Raw genomic sequence first — 19,231 nt, 5'->3', positions numbered from 1 at the left:
AATTGTCCCACCGGTGTGTCATCAGGAGATATCACTTGACGAGTATTTAGACGATGTCAACCCCGTCATGTCCAACTCCTATGAAAGCACATAAATCACCGAGACGTTTGCCATCAGAAAAATGGTACTCCTTAGAATTAGAACAAAAAAATGGAAATCACTGTATCAAACTTGGAGGCACTCCAAGTGCATAAAGGATAATCAAGAATGTAAACGAAAGTTGAATTACTATTACAGAGCACTTAAGAGAGCAAAGACAGATTACTTCATCAAGAGACTTAAAGAAAACAGTAATTTGTCCAAGAGAACTATGTAAATTGTAAAAAGAATTCTCTCAACCTGTCTGTCCATCACAGATTATCACGCCCTCACTATCCATTGTGAAGAAACAGGCAACTTCTTCACCGCTACAATTGACAAAATGTATTTAACATTTGACACACAACTCTACCAAGACAAGCTCCCTTGAGAACAACTTGGCCTCCCCACAGTACCTAGCTCACACCTAGGGAATTTTGCAAAACTTTCTGTGAAACAAGTTGGAAAAATGATGACGAAAGTCAAGTCTGGATCCCCTCTTGACCCTCGTCCGCATTGTTTTCCCTCAGCTAGCTCCCATACTAAGCCCCTATCTGACAGAAATCTTCAATCGTTCCCTGTCAAATGCAGAGTACCTGGATACTTGGAAGCAAGCTTTAATACTCCCCTTCGATGAAAACATCTGGGATAGATGTTTCCATTTTATTCAACTATCGACCTATTTCATTATTTCCCCATATGTCTTCAAGTCCTGGAAAGTCTAGTCAACATCCAGCTAACTGCCTTTCTTGAAAACAATAACCAGTTAGATCGATTACAGATGAGCTTCTGAACCAATAACAACACAGAATCCACTCTTTTTGCAGTGCTAGACAATATAAAATTAGAAATGGATCAGGGCAAGGCTCTATCCTGTTTCCACTAGACCGTTGCAGGATTTGATACCATTTCTCTTAGTCTACTTATAAGAAACTTCATGAGGTTAGTGTATACTCCACTGCCATAAAATGGTTGGGCTCCTATTTAAGTAAGAGAACCCAATCCATCTAGTTAGATACCTTTAGGTCACTTCCCCACTATGTAAATGGGGTTACCTCAGGGCTCTTCCTTTAGCCCAGCACTTTTCAATGTGTATGTCTCATCGCTCGCAAAAATTGTCAGAACATGGGGTTTTGAGATCCGCTCATATGCCGACAATACCCAGCCGGTAATCGTGACAGGGAAGACACATAAGAAAACAGTTAAAACCATACCAGGTGTCTCGCTGAGGTAGCAAGTTGGATGAGGGCACATTGTTTGAAGTTGAACTCAGATGAAACAAAGATTCTACATTTTAGCAGTGCACATCAGATCTGGGACTCTTCATGGTGGCTTGCTTCACTGGGCTCAGCTTCTGAGCCCAAGAAAGTGGAAATACACAATTTTAATCAATGACTCTTTATCCATACAGGAAGAACTCAACACCACTTGCTATGCAGGAGCAAGTCAATGTCCATGAAGGAGCAAGTCAACGCCCCTTGTGGCAAGTGCGTTGGCTTAATCAAGCTCTTAAGAAATATTTTTTGCTGATCCCTGTTGACTGGCGAAGAACTGTAGTCCAAGCACTAATCACAAGTAAATTAGACTACGGGAATGCTCTTTATGTGAAGATGGTTATCTCTTCACACGACTTCTGGTGTTCAAAATATGGCAGACAAGCTTATCTGTAACAAAGACAGATATAACTGGGCATCAGATTGTCTAAAAATGCTTCACTGGCTGCCAATGTGCAAAAAAGCTAAATTCAAACTTTTCTGGCATGCACATAAAGAATTTTAAGAGTCTGGCCTAGCAATCCTGTGTTAAAAGTTGGAATTTTATAAACCAGCACGAAATCTGAGACCACTGAGTTTAGCAGTAGCCAAAACTAAGCTATTCAAAAAAGTACCAACTGGCGGTCGTTCTTTTTCCCATTTTATTTATTTTATTTATTTATTTGTGCGATTTTATATAGCGCAAACTTTACCCGAAGGTGTCAGAGCGCTTTACATAAGAACCAGTTGAGAAACATAAGGACTTTAGATTACATGCGTTACATAAAGGATACAAACAGAAAAAATGTGCAAATGTACAAGATGTAAAGTCACATAAGGAGGAGATACAAATGGATATACTCTAAGAGTCACATAGGAATGGTAGATAGTACAAAGGTCTACTGCATATACTAGTGTTTAGAGTTATCTCTATATACATAGGGAAGGGATATGACTGGATATACTCAAAGAGTCACATAGGAATGGTAGGTAGTACCAAGGTCAACCGCATATACTCGTGATTAGAGTTATCTCTATATACATGGGGAAGGGATACACATGGATATACTCTAAGAGTCACATAGGAATGGTAGAGAGCACAATGGTCTACTGCATATACTAGTGATTAGAGTTATCTCTATATACATAGGGAAGGGATACACATGGATATACTCTAAGAGTCACAAAGGAATGGTGGAGAGCACAGCGGTCTACTGCATATACTAGTGATTAGAGTTATCTCTATATACATAGGGAAGGGATATGACTGGATATACTCTAAGACACACATAGGAATAGTAGGGTACAAAAGTCTACTGCAAATACTAGTGATTAGAGTTATCTCTATATACATAGGGAAGGGATATGAATAGATATACTCTAAGAGTCACCTAGGAATGGTAGATGGTACAAAGGTCTACTGTCTATACTAGTGATTAGAGTGATCCCTATATACATAAATATAGAAACATAGTGGATTTCCTCAGGCAGAGTTCCATTAAGTGGGGTAGGAGGGGGGAAGTAGTCACAACACCAAGGGAGGGTGGGAGGGATTCGAGGGTATGGAGAAACAGAGAGGGGAAGAAACATTTGAGGATCCTCAAGGGGGAAAAGAGGGAAAAGGGTAAAAAGACGAGGGAATGGACAAGATGACGGGTCGGGGACCAGGGAAAAAAACTGCAGAGAACAGCCGCAAAATGGTCAAACGATTCTCCAAGTCTTATAGGAGTGCCCTGTCCGGCCTGATGTCTGCTTGTAAGGGTGCTTGTAAAGGTTCAGCAACCAGCCGCTGGCAAAGTCACAAATAAAAATTTAGTTCGGGGGCAGTCGCTATCTTGCTCACCGGTGTTTGCAACCCAAAAATTCCAATTTTAGGGCCAGCTACACAAGTTAGGGCATTGATATTATGCCCATGCACCTCCAACCAAATTCCGGCGCTGGAGCACGCTCTCTATTCCGGAGTGTGGTGCTGCAAAAAATCCCTTCTGTAGCCTGGAGAGCAGGGTGGACACGGAGTTTCAGTTCCAGGCGCATTTGAGGGCAATTTTGGCCGCCATGTTAAAGTCAGGCATTTAAGGATGTAAAGCGCCGCAGACTCCACCGCCTCCAGAGAGGCGGTGGAGTCAGCCCAGAGGAACCTACTGTCTCTAGACCTCTGCCTCACTGACAATCATATCAGGTTTAGGAAAAAAACACTAGAAACCTGGCTTCACCAGAAGAATCCCAGACAGCTTATTCGAGTTCGTAGCAATTCAGTGCTGCAATATCCTTTAGGGGATGACTGTATGCGCTTTATAAATACTGAAGATAAAAAAATTAAAACATTTAAAAAACGAATCTTCTGCATATTTTGCATATTTTAACAACGAAACATTTGTTTCGAGCTCAAACGCATCAAAAGTTATTAAAAACGCAGCACAGTGCAGAGGGAGTCCTCTTGCAAAGGTTGACCTGTCACCTGATAAAGCAAACACAAAGTGGTGGGTTTCTTAGGTGTGGCAGGAATGACGCCAATCAAGAATGCATTGGAGTAAGTTTGATGCAAGTGAGGCGGTGCAAAGCAGGTGAGGGAGAACCCTTAATCCCTCTAAAAGATAGACCTTGAGGTCAACATATGATTATCGCAGGCCTGTGCACACGCTAACATTACAATGCTTATTGTGGCATAGTATTCAACCTTCATAAAAACCAAGAGTACATGTGTCATGCAAAGAAATTCAAATATAGTGCAGTCCTATTTGCATTGTTCTTATTTAATCCGAACAGTTGCCCAGCCAACACGTGTTTCGTCTAAAGAAGTACCCCACAGTCTTCTGGAAACACTGAAAAGATTTTTTAATGGGCTCCTCTTTGCCGGTTGTAATTCCATTCCGGCTGTTAAGTAGATAATGGTGACCGTCTATAACGGTATTCCAGTGATGGACAAAGTTCCTTAAGTATACACAATATCCTCTACGCGATGTCCAAATGTACAGTACGTTTTTCAATCTGTACTCCGAGCACGAGGACTGTTTAGCGAGTACAGCTGGCTGTGAACATGCTACTCCGAGGTTCCCAATTGACCCGGAAGCTGCTTCACTATCACTGGGATACCATTATAGAGGGTCAGCATTATCTACTTCCCGGACGGGACGGAATTACAACGGGCGGAGAGGAGCCCATTAAAAGGTCTTTTCAGTGATGCCAGAAGCCCTGAAGAAGTCGTGGGATACTTCCCCAGGCGAAACACGTGTTGGCGGGGCAACTGTTCGGATGAAGGCAGAACAATACAATTACCGACTGCACTCTATTTGAATTTCTTTGAATGACACATGTACTCTTGAATTTTATGAAGGTTACATACTATGCCCCAATAAGTGTCGACCTGTCACCTTTCCGTTATTCATACTTTATTTGGCTATAAAACTAGTATTAATGAGTTGAACTTTGCCTAGACAATGTTAACGTGTAAAACAGACAAAATAATGAAGTTGTACTATCACAAAATTAGCCACACTATGCTACAGAACTTGCCTTTTGTTGCCGGATAATTTAGTCGACCCTGATGCAGACTTCCAGTGGCGCTGATTATAGAAAAGAAGAATGAGGGCATTTAATTGGGTACCCTTCCCTTCCTCACACCCAGACCTACAGGTCTGACCTGATCAGTGTTAGGTGTGGGCACAGTAGACTGTGTGCATTTGAAGTGGTTGGTTGTAGAAAGCGACATGGGCGTAGTTTAAGTGTATCAAGTACGTGAAGGATGTAAACATAGATATTGGGGCACACGAGCGTTAGTCACCTCCTCATTAAAAGGAATACATTTCTTGGGCACACTCCTTTCCAAACAGCCACGTGTGACATTGTTTTCTTCTATGCAGAGCTGTGTAATCACATCTGCTGCTGCTATGGTGGTCTTTCTTAGTATTTGCTCTTTAAAACAATGCTTCTGAAGCCGAGCTCTGACATGATGTGTTATACCTCAGAAAATCCAGCCTCTGCTCACCTTCCGGTACAACAACACAGGCTTCCTGTAAGATAGCTCGTGGCTCGCGGCGCTAAGAAGCCATTTATAGCACAGCCTGCTGGGAAACCAGCCGAGGCTCTTCATAGGCTGCTGCATGAAAGCTTGTCACAGCTGCCACCCTCACAGAGACGAGCTTGATGGACAGGCCGGGGAGCTGCTCTGTCATCTCAAGCAAATGTGAAATGCAAAGGAGGGCGGTGGGGGAGAGAAATGAGGCGGGAAGAGAAAGAGAGGGGCCATTGACTCCACTGATGCTAGGCGAGTTTGTTTGTTATTTTTCAAATATACTCAGTAAATCTCTTATTGGAAATGCAATAATTTCCAAAACTTTGTGCCTGGCATACTTCTTTTCGAAACTGTTGATTTTAGAGCCCCTGTACAAGAATGATGCTTGTTCTGAGAGTGTTGCTTTTAACCTGACTTTAAAACCGGTATGACACTTTTATTCGTAAACACCTCGATGTTTATGTGAGACTGTCTACTCGGTGCACGAGCAGCGCGTCCTCCCGAAGTACAATGCAATGCAAGTGGTGTGTGGTCCAAGAACTGTGAAGCACAACGTAACCGTAACATAACAAAATGGAATGACCGGTTACTCACCGGTAATATTCATTACTCCGAGTCGTAGCCCTCCCCGTCCCAGTCCTAACTACATGAGCATAGCTCCTCCCACCAGAAACTCCCAAGCAACTTGAAACCCATCCCTTCCCTCCAGGCCACACCCATACCCTGAGGCATATAATCCAGTGACCTGCCAATCAACAACCTGTACCCAACAAGCACAAGAAGCCGAAACAGGGAGGGAGGGATGGGAACCTGGACTGGGACGGGGAGGGCTACGACTCGGAGTAATGAATATTACCGGTGAGTAACCGGTCATTACCTCCTCGTCAGCCCTCCCCGTCCCAGTCCTAACTACATGAGCAGATACCAAAGCAATAATCGGCTTCTCTCAGTAGCAAAAAAACCCCAGACTTTATTAAAGCACAGAAAGTCACACCACCGGAGCAGAACGCAACACAGCGTCCCCAAACCCAGCAGAATCAGTCCCCCCAACCACCAAACGATAATGGGACATAAAGGTGTGCGGAGAACTCCAGGTAGCGGCCCTGCAGATTTCAGCCATGGAAGCCCCCTGAAAACAAGCCCAGGAAGCCGCCGCCCCCCGAGTCGATCTCCCCTGAACAGACCCAGGAGCCAACACACCACAGGCCTCATATGCAGCACCCACAGCCCAACGCAGCCAACGACTGAGGGTAGCCCCAGAAGGCTTAAGACCCTGACCAGCCAGGCCAAAGGTCACAAAAAGGGATTCCACCTTACGAAACGGCCCAGTACGCAACAAATAGATCTCCAGAGCCCTCCGAACGTCCAAACAGTGCAGCCGCACCTCAACCTCTGAAAGAGGATCAGGACAAAAAACAGGCAAAACCAGATCCGCAGAGCAGTGAAAAGAGGAAGGGACCTTGGGAACAAAGGAAGGATCAGGCCGCAGTACCACCCGATCAGGAAAGAAACGTAAAAAAGGGGCCGAACAAAGCAAGGAGCCCAATTCCCCAATCCGCCTAGCCGACGTAATAGCCACCAGGAACAGCACCTTCATCGTCAGAAACCTCAAAGACACCTCCAGCAGAGGTTCAAAGGGAGCCCCCTGCAAAGCCCCCAAAACCAGAGGCAGATCCCAACTAGGAGCAAAGGACCGAATGACAGGCTTCTGAAGGAAGCAACTCCGCAACAAACGGGACACCAGGGGAACCACCGGGTCACAGACCGAACCCCGAAAGGCCCGAACAGCAGCCCACTGAGCCCTCAGGGAGGACACAGCCAGACCCAAGTCAAAGCCGTCATTCAAAAAGTCCAAGACCAATACCGGATCCACTGCCAACGCAGACCACCCACACGCCGTACACCAAGACTGAAAAGAAACCCAATGCCGGGCATAGGATTTGAGAGTCGAAGGGCGCCTGGACCTCTGAATAAATTCCGCCACAGAAGGAGAACACCCCAACGCCACAAGGTTCATCCTCTCAACAGCCAACCCGCCAGCCTCAGGCGGACCAGACACTCCAGAGAAAGAGGGGGAAACGACAAGGGACAAGGGACCACTGGCAACCTCCAGCAAGGCCCCACTGCCAACTTCAATAACAGAGGGAACCAAGGCCCCCTGGACCAATCCGGAGCCACCAGGATCACCGAAGCCCGATCCAACTTGACCTTCAGCAGAACACGCGGCAGCAGGGCAATAGGGGGAAAGGCATACATCAGGCCCCCCTCCCACCGGAAGGACAGGGCATCTACCCTCCAAACCTCGGCAGAGCGAACCAGAGAACAAAACGTCTCCCTCAAGGTGTTCCCTGGGGCTGCAAACAGGTCCACCACTGGGACCCCGAACCGGGCCATCAGGCAGCGAAACACATCCTGAGACAGGCACATGTCCGACAGGGAAGGAAACACCCTGCTCAGGCGATCCGCCTCCGAGTTCAACATCCCAGGCAGATGTAAAGCCCTCAGAGACAACAAGTGAGACTCCGCCCACAGGCCTATACTTTGAGCCAACAAATTGAGGGAAGCCACCCTCGCGCTCCCCTGGCGGTTGATATAACACACCACCACCGTGTTGTCGGACCGCACCATCACATCCCTCTGGAGGACCCAAGGCAGAAAATGAGACAACGCCAACTGAACTGCCTTCAATTCTCGCCAATTCGAGGACATTTCCGCCTCCGGCACAGACCAAAGACCCTGCACAGACTCCTGACCCAAGACCGCACCCCAACCCAGTACGCTGGCGTCGGTCGTCAGGACCAACCTCACCTGGGACACAAAGGGCGAGCCCTGCAAGAGGTTCCGATCCACCAGCCACCAGGACAACTCCCGGGCGATGGACACACCCCCCGGAACCAACAGCTCGTAATCCAGAGAGGCCGGATCCCAATGCTCCAGAAGATGATTCACAAGGGGGTATAAGTGTAAACGGGCCCAAGGAACAATCATCACAGTTGCTGACATCAGCCCCTGAACACGCAACCACTGGCGAGCCGTGGAAGACCCAGCCCCCAACACCTTCTTCAGTTCGTGCACAAGAGTCAGTCTGCGGGGCTCCGACAGGAAGACCTTCCCCAACCTGGTGTTGAACACCCCCCCAATGAACAACAGTTCCTGAGTGGGGTGAAGATGGGATTTCTCCAAGTTCAGAATCCACCCGAACCGTTGAAGGAGACTGCAAACCTCCCGGGATTGCGACTGAGCCTGAAGGAAAGAAGAGGAAGAAATCAACCAATCGTCCAAGTAAGGGAAAACCTGTATACCCTTAGCATGCAACAAACCCACCAAGGGCGCCAACACCTTAGTAAACACCCTCAGAGAGGCAGACAGGCCAAACGGCAATACCTGGAACTGGTAGTGATCCACCCCAACACAGAAACGCAGGAACCTCTGCGAATCCGCGTGCACTGGCACATGAAAATAGGCATCCCGTAGATCGAGAGAAGTCAGGAAATCCCCCACCGACAGGAAGGGAAGAATCAAATGTAGAGTCACCATTTTGAAGGACCGATGAGGGACACACAAGTTCACCGCCTTTAGATCCAGGACCGGACGGAAGTCCCCATTTGGCTTTTGGATCAAAAACAGGATTGAGTACACCCCCCGACCCTGTTGACTCACAGGCACCCTCACCACAGCACCCTTTGACACCAAGTCCCGAACTCCGTCCAATAGAGCACGACATCTTGCCAGAGACCTGGGAACAGGGGTAGCTTTGAACACATCCACCGGAGGAGTCCCAAATTCTATTCTGTAGCCCAGTCGTACCACCTGCAGAACCCACAGATCCCGAACGAACTCCTCCCAGACTGGCAAAAAAGAGGTGAGGCGACCCCCAACCGGCACCTTCAAGGAATCCATCACATAGTCACGACTTGGAGGGACCTGCAGAAGAGGAAGCACCTTGTTGACCCCGGGACTTGTGGAAGGAAGGGACACCCCGGCCACGTCCCCTACCACGAAAGGGCTGAGCAGCCATCTTAGATTGAAACGCTTGCCCAAAAGCCCGCTTATAACCCGCAAACTTCCCTTTCTGAGAAGAGCGGACCGGAGCCAACAACTTCTTGTCCTCAGCTGTCTTTTTAATCAAAGCTTCCAACGGCTCCCCAAACAGCTTAGAGCCCGTGAAGGGAATCTTCATCACGGCCGCCTTCTGAGCAGCTTCCGCCTTCCAAGACTTAAGCCACAACTGCCTCCTAGCAGCAACCGAGGCACCAGCAGCCGCCGCCGCAGCACTAAGGGAGTCGAAGGACAAGTCAGCCATGAAACGCAATTGTTGTTCCAACATGGACAAAGACTCAGAGGGATCCTCATCCTGCATGAGCTGCGCAGAAATACCCTGACAGTCCTTAAGAAGCAACTGAACAAGATAGCTGGTGTAAGCTGCAGACCGAACAGCCAGATTGGAGGCCGCAAAGGACCGCTTCAAGGCCCCCTCAACCCGCTTGTCCCCAGGATCAGAAGGTACCGCATCCTCAGACACCACCAGGCTCTGAGACGCCATACCAGCCAGCAGAGAATCCACTTTCACCACAGCCGGAAACTCCTCCATGAATCCCTGCAAGGGATACCTCTTAGCCAGAAACCGGGGAAAGGCATGCCTGTCAACATCCTTCCACTCCCCCTCCAGCACCTTCCTCACAGACGTATGAATGGGGAGGCTTTCCGGATCTTTCTTCAGGTAATTGGCGAAGAAGTCTTCAGACTCTCCACCCACCACAGGATCAGGGAATCCCAGATTGTCCCGAACATGCTGCAAAACACAGCGAAGGTCAGCCCCTTGGACAAAACGACCCTTCACCTCCTCATCAGAGTCAACATCCGGATCTACCTCAGCCGAGGCATCCAACTTCTGTCTCTTAGGCCCCTTGGGAACATGAGCCACAAAGGCCGCCGCCACAGCAGCCTCAATCATTTTCTGAATATCCGCCATGGAAGGAGCAGAGGAAGAACCAGCGACCACCTCTCCATCCTCACAGCCGAGCTCACGCACGTCTGCACCTCTACACTTCATGTTGTAAACAGGAGAACAGAAACCCAGACCCCAAGATATACCCAGACCAATCAAGCAAAAATCCCCAAGGGCCAACCAGGGAACGCCACCTGGACCGGGAGCCAATCCCTACACAGGACCGAAGGCTGGGCTTCAAACCGCCCAATCAGTGAAGACCACCAACCTACAAAAGGAAATGATTGAACAGGGCCCAACTGTAAGGACACAAAGAAACCCAGAAGACCCCGCCCCAGGAACCAGTGAAACCAGAGGTAAGAACTCCCCACCGCCCCAGCAGAACTGAAGGAGAGCAGAGCCTCCAAACCCCACATGACCCCCACAGACAGCAGAGACAGGCCAAGGACAGGGGAAAAACACCATGGGGCCCCACCACAGCAGAGCAGGAAGAGGCCAAGACTCGAAATCAAGCCCCATGCAAATTCCTCCAGCAACACAAAAACGGCAATTAGGACCGCCAGTAGAGGGAGCTCCAACTACAGAAACGCAGGGAAGAGAACCTAACCTAGGTAAGATCAAAGTCGGACTGAACCGTAACATCGGGCCCCCACGGACCAAACAAAGGCAGTCCCCCCCCCCCCCCTCCCCGCAACCCCAGACACCACCAAGGATTGCAGGAAGCAATAAAAAGCGGGAAAACACGGGCACGAAAGAAACTAGCACCAAGAGTATGGATAGAGACAGAGAAGCCAAACCGGCACGCCCTCGGCGTGCAGAAAAAGCCAGCCACACACCCCCCCTTCCTCCCCGGGAGCACCCGCTAGAGCAGGGAACGAACCCGGAAGAGGGGAGGCTGCAGCAGGGAGACACCACCACCAGGCAGTCCGGACCCCCAACCCCATGGTCCCGCTACAGCAGGGACTCAAAGTAAATGCCCACAAGGTAAAATAAAAACAGGCACAATAGGGGTTAAAAACGGGCGCTTAACATCCCGTTTCACACTTACCAGATAGGAGGCCAATTCCAGTGCCCCCCTCGACGAAGTCTGCTCGGAAGTGATTCCGCAGAAAAAACAAACAGGTTGTTGATTGGCAGGTCACTGGATTATATGCCTCAGGGTATGGGTGTGGCCTGGAGGGAAGGGATGGGTTTCAAGTTGCTTGGGAGTTTCTGGTGGGAGGAGCTATGCTCATGTAGTTAGGACTGGGACGGGGAGGGCTGACGAGGAGGTAATGTCATGCATCATTGTGTTACATGTTATGACACTATGTTAACATAGCATCCAGGACACCAAGCGGTGCCGGATAACCCCGTGGAGGCCCCTAGGAACTAGGAAGTAGAAATTTCGACCTCCCCCGCAAATTATTTCCTAATAAGTTTTTAATTTGACCAACCAACAATTTTAATACCCCGATTTTATTACACAAGACTAAAAATGTACAATTATTAATGTTCCAATTTTTTTTTTTTAATAAACCAACAAATCTTTAAATATTTATTTCTCCCAATTTGTTTGTGGTGAAATCCTTCAGGATATCTTGGAAGTCTACCTTTTGTAAGACATTGAGTTGATTCATTTTTTTCTATCTTTTTGAAACAATTTAAGAAAGCTTGATTGTAGTGTTCTTTCAAGATAAAATCAATGTTATTTTGATCCGTTGTCGCGGGCCCCTAAAAGGAATGGGGCCCATAGGCCGGTGTCTACTTTGGCTAGTTTGCCTAATCCGGAACTGATACCACAACACTAACGTTAAGCTACAAGATATGACATTACATGAACATAACATAAGATAACATAACATAACCACTAAAAATCAATCAAGACTTCTCTGCGATTCTAGAGTTTATCAAAGTTACGTTGCGCATTAACCAATTCATTTTAATCTACAAATGATACACTGAAAAGTACATAAGTAATGTATTAATATAAGTCTCCATAAAGATAAGATTCCTGCACAGAAGAAGATCTGTGGAGTTCTGAAAGTTAATCGCTAAAAATATATTTAAGCTCAATATACTTTGGCAAAACTGCCAGTTGTTTATTTTGTTTAAAATATACAATGATTTCTTCTCTCTGGTTTCAAAGAGTGGACAAACACCTTCGGCATTTCTGGCAGGTAATCGGTGGACTGATTATTCTGTTTTCAATCGCAATGATTATATTTGCATGTAATGTTCATTAAATAAAGGTTATTATATATAAACATCTTTATTCGATTCACAGAATCATCAAAGCATTTAAAAACAATACATTTCCATTAAAAAGTTTTGTATAAAAAGGAATGATCCAGCTTCATTACAATTAGCAAGGAATTTCTAGAGAACAATTTTAGAGTCTTTAGCAGCACAAACTATGAGAAAGTCTCTAACATTACTGTGTGTAAAGTGCAAAAATGTATAATTTTAACAGCATAGGCGAATCTGGGAAGAGCTTGGAACTCAACAATTGGTACCCCGGTTCACGCGTTAATAAATCCAATCCGGATATCAACATTTTGAATATATAAAGTGCAAGTGCTACATTGAGGTATATCTCTAGTTATAACTTTGACAATCAAATTCAGAAATAATTAATTTGTAATTATATACAGATCCCATCACATAAGGTAACAATCTTTGTACAAAATCATAAAGCCAGGGATTATCCTTCCTCCATTATAGTTTCTACTAAAGCTTTTAGCCTCGTTTGAGTCTAATAAAGTTTGCTGCCAGTAGAAATCTATTCATACCAAAGACAATCAACTGTGAGGTGTCTGTCTTTAAAATGCGCAACATTTGGGTATATATCCTAATACACAAATTCCTACCCAAGGGTTTTATCCATTTTCCAATTGGTGTTGCATATAGCGGACAAAAAAATAGCACATGGGCAAGATCCTCTATTCTTCCTTGAGAGCAGAGGCTACAGATAGCATCATTGGCCTCACCATCCTTTTTCCCCCACCCAGATGTGAACACCTTTATTTGCAATGTGCCGTATCTGAATTTTAGGTACAGCACTTTAGCAAGCAAGGGCTCAATTTCATCTAAAAAGGATTCAAAACCAGGGTTTGTTTTAAAACTGAGAAACTGGGTTATGATTGGGCCATGATTACGATTTAGTGTTGCACTTTGCTCGATGTAGTTCCAAAAGATGGTTTTACATTCCTGTTTAAAGTCAGGGGTGAGCAGGTCAGGGTGTTCCCAATACCTGAACAAACCCAAATCCAAAAACCATCTGCGACTATGGACCAACCACGGAAAGGTAATCGAAGTGTCCAAAGTAATCAATTCACTAAGAGCCTGTCTGTATGATGACAGTTCTTCTGTGGTCCATATTCTGATCCAATATGAAAGGGTCATCCAGGTGTGTTTTGTGGTAGGGCAGTAAATCTCCTCATGATTTTATTTTCCTCAATCGTAAGTGATGAGAGGGCCGCCCCCCGCCCGCCCATAATTCCAAACCATAAAAAGCAGCTGCTTGTTTCAATATGAGAGAACTCTTGAGGCATCAGCCAGGCCTGTCTTTGTCTCCTGCGATACGAAAGGGGATGATGGACGGAGCATTTGAGCAAATCAAACACTCACCTCCAGTCAACTGATCTGGGTTTAATCCATCACCATTGTTTAGCTCACTCCACCATCCCAGTTCAGCATGGCCATGTGCAAATCAGTCTGACCCTGAGCCTCATGGGAACAGTCCAGCCTGAACTGCCAAAGCCATGTCTTCCCTGGACCTGAAATAAGCATCCTGGGACCAGTTTCTGGCATTTCAGCCGTCATCAGCCAGACTAGCTTGGGAATCCAGTGGCAAAATAAGCAAGGGACTCACGTCTGAGCATACCCTGCCAACTGTCGCGATTGAAAGCAGCGCAAGAACCCGCAAGCGCCACTAACCTGACTCCGATGCCCAGCAGAGACGAGGAGATGATAGTCCTCGCAACCTCTCTCCGTACAACACTCAACAATGGGACTACCACCACTATTGGAGTGAGCACAGCCAGAGGCCGCGAGGTGGAATGACGTAGGGATGCGGTGTACGTCAGGTATCTTCAAGTCTAGGTATACCCCCAACGGTTCACAGGTAAGACCTCCCACTTCCTTGTACTCTGTACTCCGTGAACAAATCTGAATACTGTACTTGGTGAGGGGGGAGTCTTGCCCATGAGTCGAAAAGTTACTTCCACTTCTCGAACACAGACCGCCAAGGCAAGTAGTTACGGGGGTTTTTTATGCGAAGCGGTTAGCAAGATACCGTTGCTAGACAGACCCACAATACTCCTTGTGAGTACAAATAGTCATGAATACCAGAAGACTTCCGATAAGGAGAAGGTTAGGTTCGCATCCCAAAGTCTAACAAACAAGGCAGGTGCAATCTGCTCAATGTACTGAACGTTTCTCGAAACTAAATATATATAACGTGAAAAGGAACAGAGCGAGCCCGCTCTCTTCAGGGTTTCCTACCCGACAGTATACCGCGTCTCTCACAGCAAAGGAACCTGACCGCGCTGGCTCTTCGTCGTCGCGGTGAGGCACAGTGGAAACTGACCACGCAGGCTCTTCGTCGTCGTGGCGGATCAAAGGGAAAATGACCACGCAGGCTCTTCGTCGTCGTGGCGGATCACAGGGAAACTGACCACGCAGGCTCTTCGTCGTCGTGGCGGATCACAGGGAAACTGACCACGCAGGCTCTTCGTCGTCGTTGGCAAGTCACAGACGCTCCATGGAAGGTAACTCCAAACAAACATGAGGAAAACCAGGAACTAGATTGACAAGCCCCGTTTCATTCCAGGGGCGGAGTTTATATAATATCCTCCCATTGTGCCAAACCCCATCGCCGCCTGGCCTTCTGGGACTGGTAGTTTTTCCGTAGGGGGCGTATAACGCGATATCTGTTGCATCCGGCTGCGCTACCATGGCTGATCGCTACACAACTTAGGGCGAACAAAATGATACAAAAGGGGATGATGGACAGAGCATTTGAGAAAATCAAACACTCACCCCCAGTCAACTGATCTGGGTTTAATCCATCACCATTCTTTAGCTCACTCCGCCACCCCAGTTCAGACATGGCCATATGCAAATCAGTCTGACCCTGTGCCACTCCATTATTTAGGTGAACTGTCCTCCCACCTGGCAGGATTCAGGGCTTGTTCTCTCATCTGCTTAGACTAGAGCCCGGCTGTCTAGGAGAGTCATGGGAAGTAATAGCAGAAGCCCCACCTGTCATTTCCAAATCCAGATTAGTCGTGCTAACAGTATGTTTGTTCAGCCACCTATTCCTGTCCACTCCCAACCATCTAATCCCTGCTACATGGTAGTAAGTTACCAGCAGCATGTACTTCCTGGGCTCAGAGACAGTCCATTGTCTTCTGAGCCAGGGTTGTAAACTCACCAAGCCAATGATGTGTAATCCTGCTCTGGAGATGTGATGAGTGACCAAACTAGTTTTAAGTAGTTGTGGCTCAGACTGCTACTTTAAAAAAAAAAGAAAGAGGCAGATTGTCACCTTAGGGGTGTACAAGAAGAAACTGAGCCCAAACTGAAGTGAAGTTCTATAGTGTTTATTACTGAAACAATGTCTGTTAAACAGCACAAGGCACAATTCAAGTTCGTAGCTTGTAGGGTTGGCTTCAAAACGGGCGGAACGTCTCCCCAAAGAGTGGCGCCGTCGTCTTCTTCCTTCTCACGCTCACAAGCCCCAAAAAGCAAAAGGAAAACAGGTGGCTGTTAGTTCACAGCGTAAACGATAAAAACACCGTCAGGGAGGGGAGTGAGGGCAACACGCGTGAAGATAGAACGGAATACCGACACCTGGGGAGCTGACCACAGAAAGGTGAACGTGAAGTGCTCAATAGTCCCCGTGCCCCTTCCGACCTCCCTCCTCCCGCTGCTGCCCCTTCCCGGCTCTCTTAAAAGGAAACAGGGTACGCAAACGCTCACGTACCTGGTGTAGCCACGCGTCTGCCTGCGCGTGGCTGGGCGGTGCGTGGGAACGGTGGCCTCCTGGCTTCTCCGGTGTCCTGGCGTCGTCTTCGTCCCCTTGGTCAGGAGGCCGATTGCTGTTGTCTGCTTCGTCGTCCTCCTTCGGCTCGCCACTGACTCGACTTGCTTCCGCCGTCCGGGTCTCTCGGTGGTTGATTTCTCTACGGGGCTTCGGTACCAAAGAGCTCCGCACCATCCACACCTCGGCGTCTTCCGGCTCTTCCTTTTCTCGTCCCGTTCCGCGCTCTGATTGGTTCGACGTTGTCCACGTCATAGGAGGGAAGTCCTCCTCACAGGAATCCCAGTCATTCTTAAAGGGCCCGTATCCTTCCTGCAAGCGAGACGTAGAGTCCGTTACGGGGCAGGATTGAACCCGTGACACATCCTCCCCCCTGACTTTTCCCGTTCGGGGGAAAGTGGATATCGGGAGAGGAAGTCCGCATTTGTATGTTCCGAACCCTTTCTATGTAGAACCTCGAAATCGAAGGGTTGGAGGGAAAGGAACCACCGTAGAATGTGGTCGTTCCGACCTTTGTTCTGTTGGAGCCACGTCAAAGGGGCATGGTCAGTGACCAATGTGAACCGCCGGCCCTCAAGGTAGTACCTCAATTTCTCTATACTCCACTTAACAGCAAGGCACTCTTTTTCTATTGTGGGATATCCTAACTCGCGAGGAAAGAGTTTCCTGCTTAGGTACAAGATGGGTTTCTCCCGACCTTCCTTATCCAATTGTGACAAGACAGCCCCGATACCAACCCCGGATGCATCAGTTTGTAAAAGGAACGGTTTGTCGAAGTCAGGGGTGGTCAGGACAGGGGCTGAGGAGAGGACATTCTTCAGGTTTTGGAAGGCTGTACAAACCAGGGGAGAAGGTCTCCTAAACTGTACCGAACTAGCTGTTTTCTTAAGTAGATCTGTTAGAGGAGCTGACATAGAGGCAAAGTGTGGAATGAAACGTCGGTAGTAACCGACAAGGCCTAGAAAAGCACGGAGATCTCTTCTGGAAGTAGGAAACGGTTGAGATTGTATGGCCTTTACCTTCTCCTCTTGGGGGTACAACTGCCCGTTACCCAAAACGTAACCAAGATACTTGACCCTAGTAAAGGCTATGCAAGATTTTTTTGAATTTACGTGTAGACCTGATTTTTCGAGGGCCGACAGCACGTGGTCTAGGTGTTTCAGATGAGTCTCCCAATCAGGACTATGTACCACTATATCATCCAAATAAGCAGCCGCAAATTTGGTATAGGGAGCAAGGATGGTATCCATGAGACGTTGAAACGTCGCGGGGGCTCCGAGTAAACCGAACGGTAACACAGTAAAATGGAACAACCCGTCTGGTGTGGTGAATGCTGTCTTTTCTTGATCTTGTGGAGAGAGAGGGACCTGCCAATAGCCGTTAGTGAGGTCGATCGTTGTTATGAATTGAGCCTCACCAAGGCGTTCAATCAACTCGTCAACCCTGGGCAGGGGATACCCGTCTTGTTTGGACACTTTATTGACTGCCCGAAAGTCAATGCAAAAACGGGTACTGCCGTCTGGTTTAGGGACTAAGACCACCGGGGAAGACCAGTTACTGTTGGAAGGAACTATAATACCAGCTTCCAACATTTTCTCTACCTCGGTCTTGAGTAGCAACCGTCGGGCCTCCGGCACTCTGTAAGGCTTTTGTTTGACAACCACTCCCTCTGGAGTGGGTATGTAGTGTGTAGCTAACGTCGTTCTCCCTGGTTGGTCAGAGAATATGACCTGATGTCCAAAAAGGACGTTTGCCAACTCCTTTTTCTGTGTCTCGGTGAGATCAGGGTTTATGACTGTCTGATCTAAGGTATTTGGGGTCGTCCTGACTAGGGATACAGAGGGGGGTGTCCGAGGAGGCGGTCCCAACCACTTCTTGAGTATGTTGATGTGGTAAATCTGGGTTCTGGTATGGGATAACTTCAGGGCATAGGTGGTTCTCCCTATCTTCCGGCTGACTATAAAGGGTCCTTGCCATTCTTTCCGAAGTTTGTGGGTAGAGGTAGGGAGAAGAACAAGAGCCCAGTCTCCAACAGACAGTTCTCTCCACTTCTTTCCCCTGTCATAAAAGGTCTTTTGTTTAGCTTGGGCTTTTTCCAGAGTGTCATAGGACAGGGTACGTAATTTGTGTAACCGAGTCCTTAATTGTTGGGCATAATCCAACAGGTCTTGGGCATCCTGGGCACCGTCCTTTTCCCAGCTCTCTTTCGTTATTTCTAAAAGAGTACGTGGTTTTCGTCTGAAAAGGAGTTCAAAGGGTGAAGCCCCCATGCTACTTTGATGCTGACTTCGTAGGACGAACAAGACCAAGGGAAGTAGCTGGTCCCATTGCTTCCCATCTCCAGTTAACAACTTTCTTCAGGTCGTCTTGATCAAGCCATTATAACGTTCGACCAGCCCATCGGCTTGGGGATGATAAACCGAGGTACGAAGATGTTTCAGATGTAACAAAGAGCAAACCTGTTTCATTAGGCGGGAGACAAAAGGGGTCCCCTGATCGGTTATGATATCCTTGGGGAACCCCATTCTTGAAAACAGTTCGACAAGTTTCTGGGAGATGGCATTCGTCGTGGCTGCCCTCAAAGGGAAGGCTTCGGGGTACCGGGTAGCGTAGTCTACAATGACCATGACATACTGGTATCCCCGACGGGACTTAGGAAGAGGGCCTATGATATCTACCCCTATTCGCTCGAAAGGCCTCCCTGTTATGGGAAGAGGGACGAGGGGAACCCTTGGTGGTACATAGGGATTACGTTTTTGGCAGATATTGCATTCCTGGCAATATTTCTTCACTTGGGCATAAATCCCCGGCCAATAGAAATGTTGGGTAATGGATTGGGTGGTCTTCTCCGCCCCAGAGTGACCAGGCAGGAGGTGTGCATGGGCAAAAAACATGACTTGGTCACGAAACGAAGT

This window comes from Lissotriton helveticus, chromosome 9 (genome assembly GCF_964261635.1).
Source record: "Lissotriton helveticus chromosome 9, aLisHel1.1, whole genome shotgun sequence".
NCBI lineage: Eukaryota > Metazoa > Chordata > Amphibia > Caudata > Salamandridae > Lissotriton > Lissotriton helveticus.
This window is presented reverse-complemented; position numbering follows the sequence as displayed.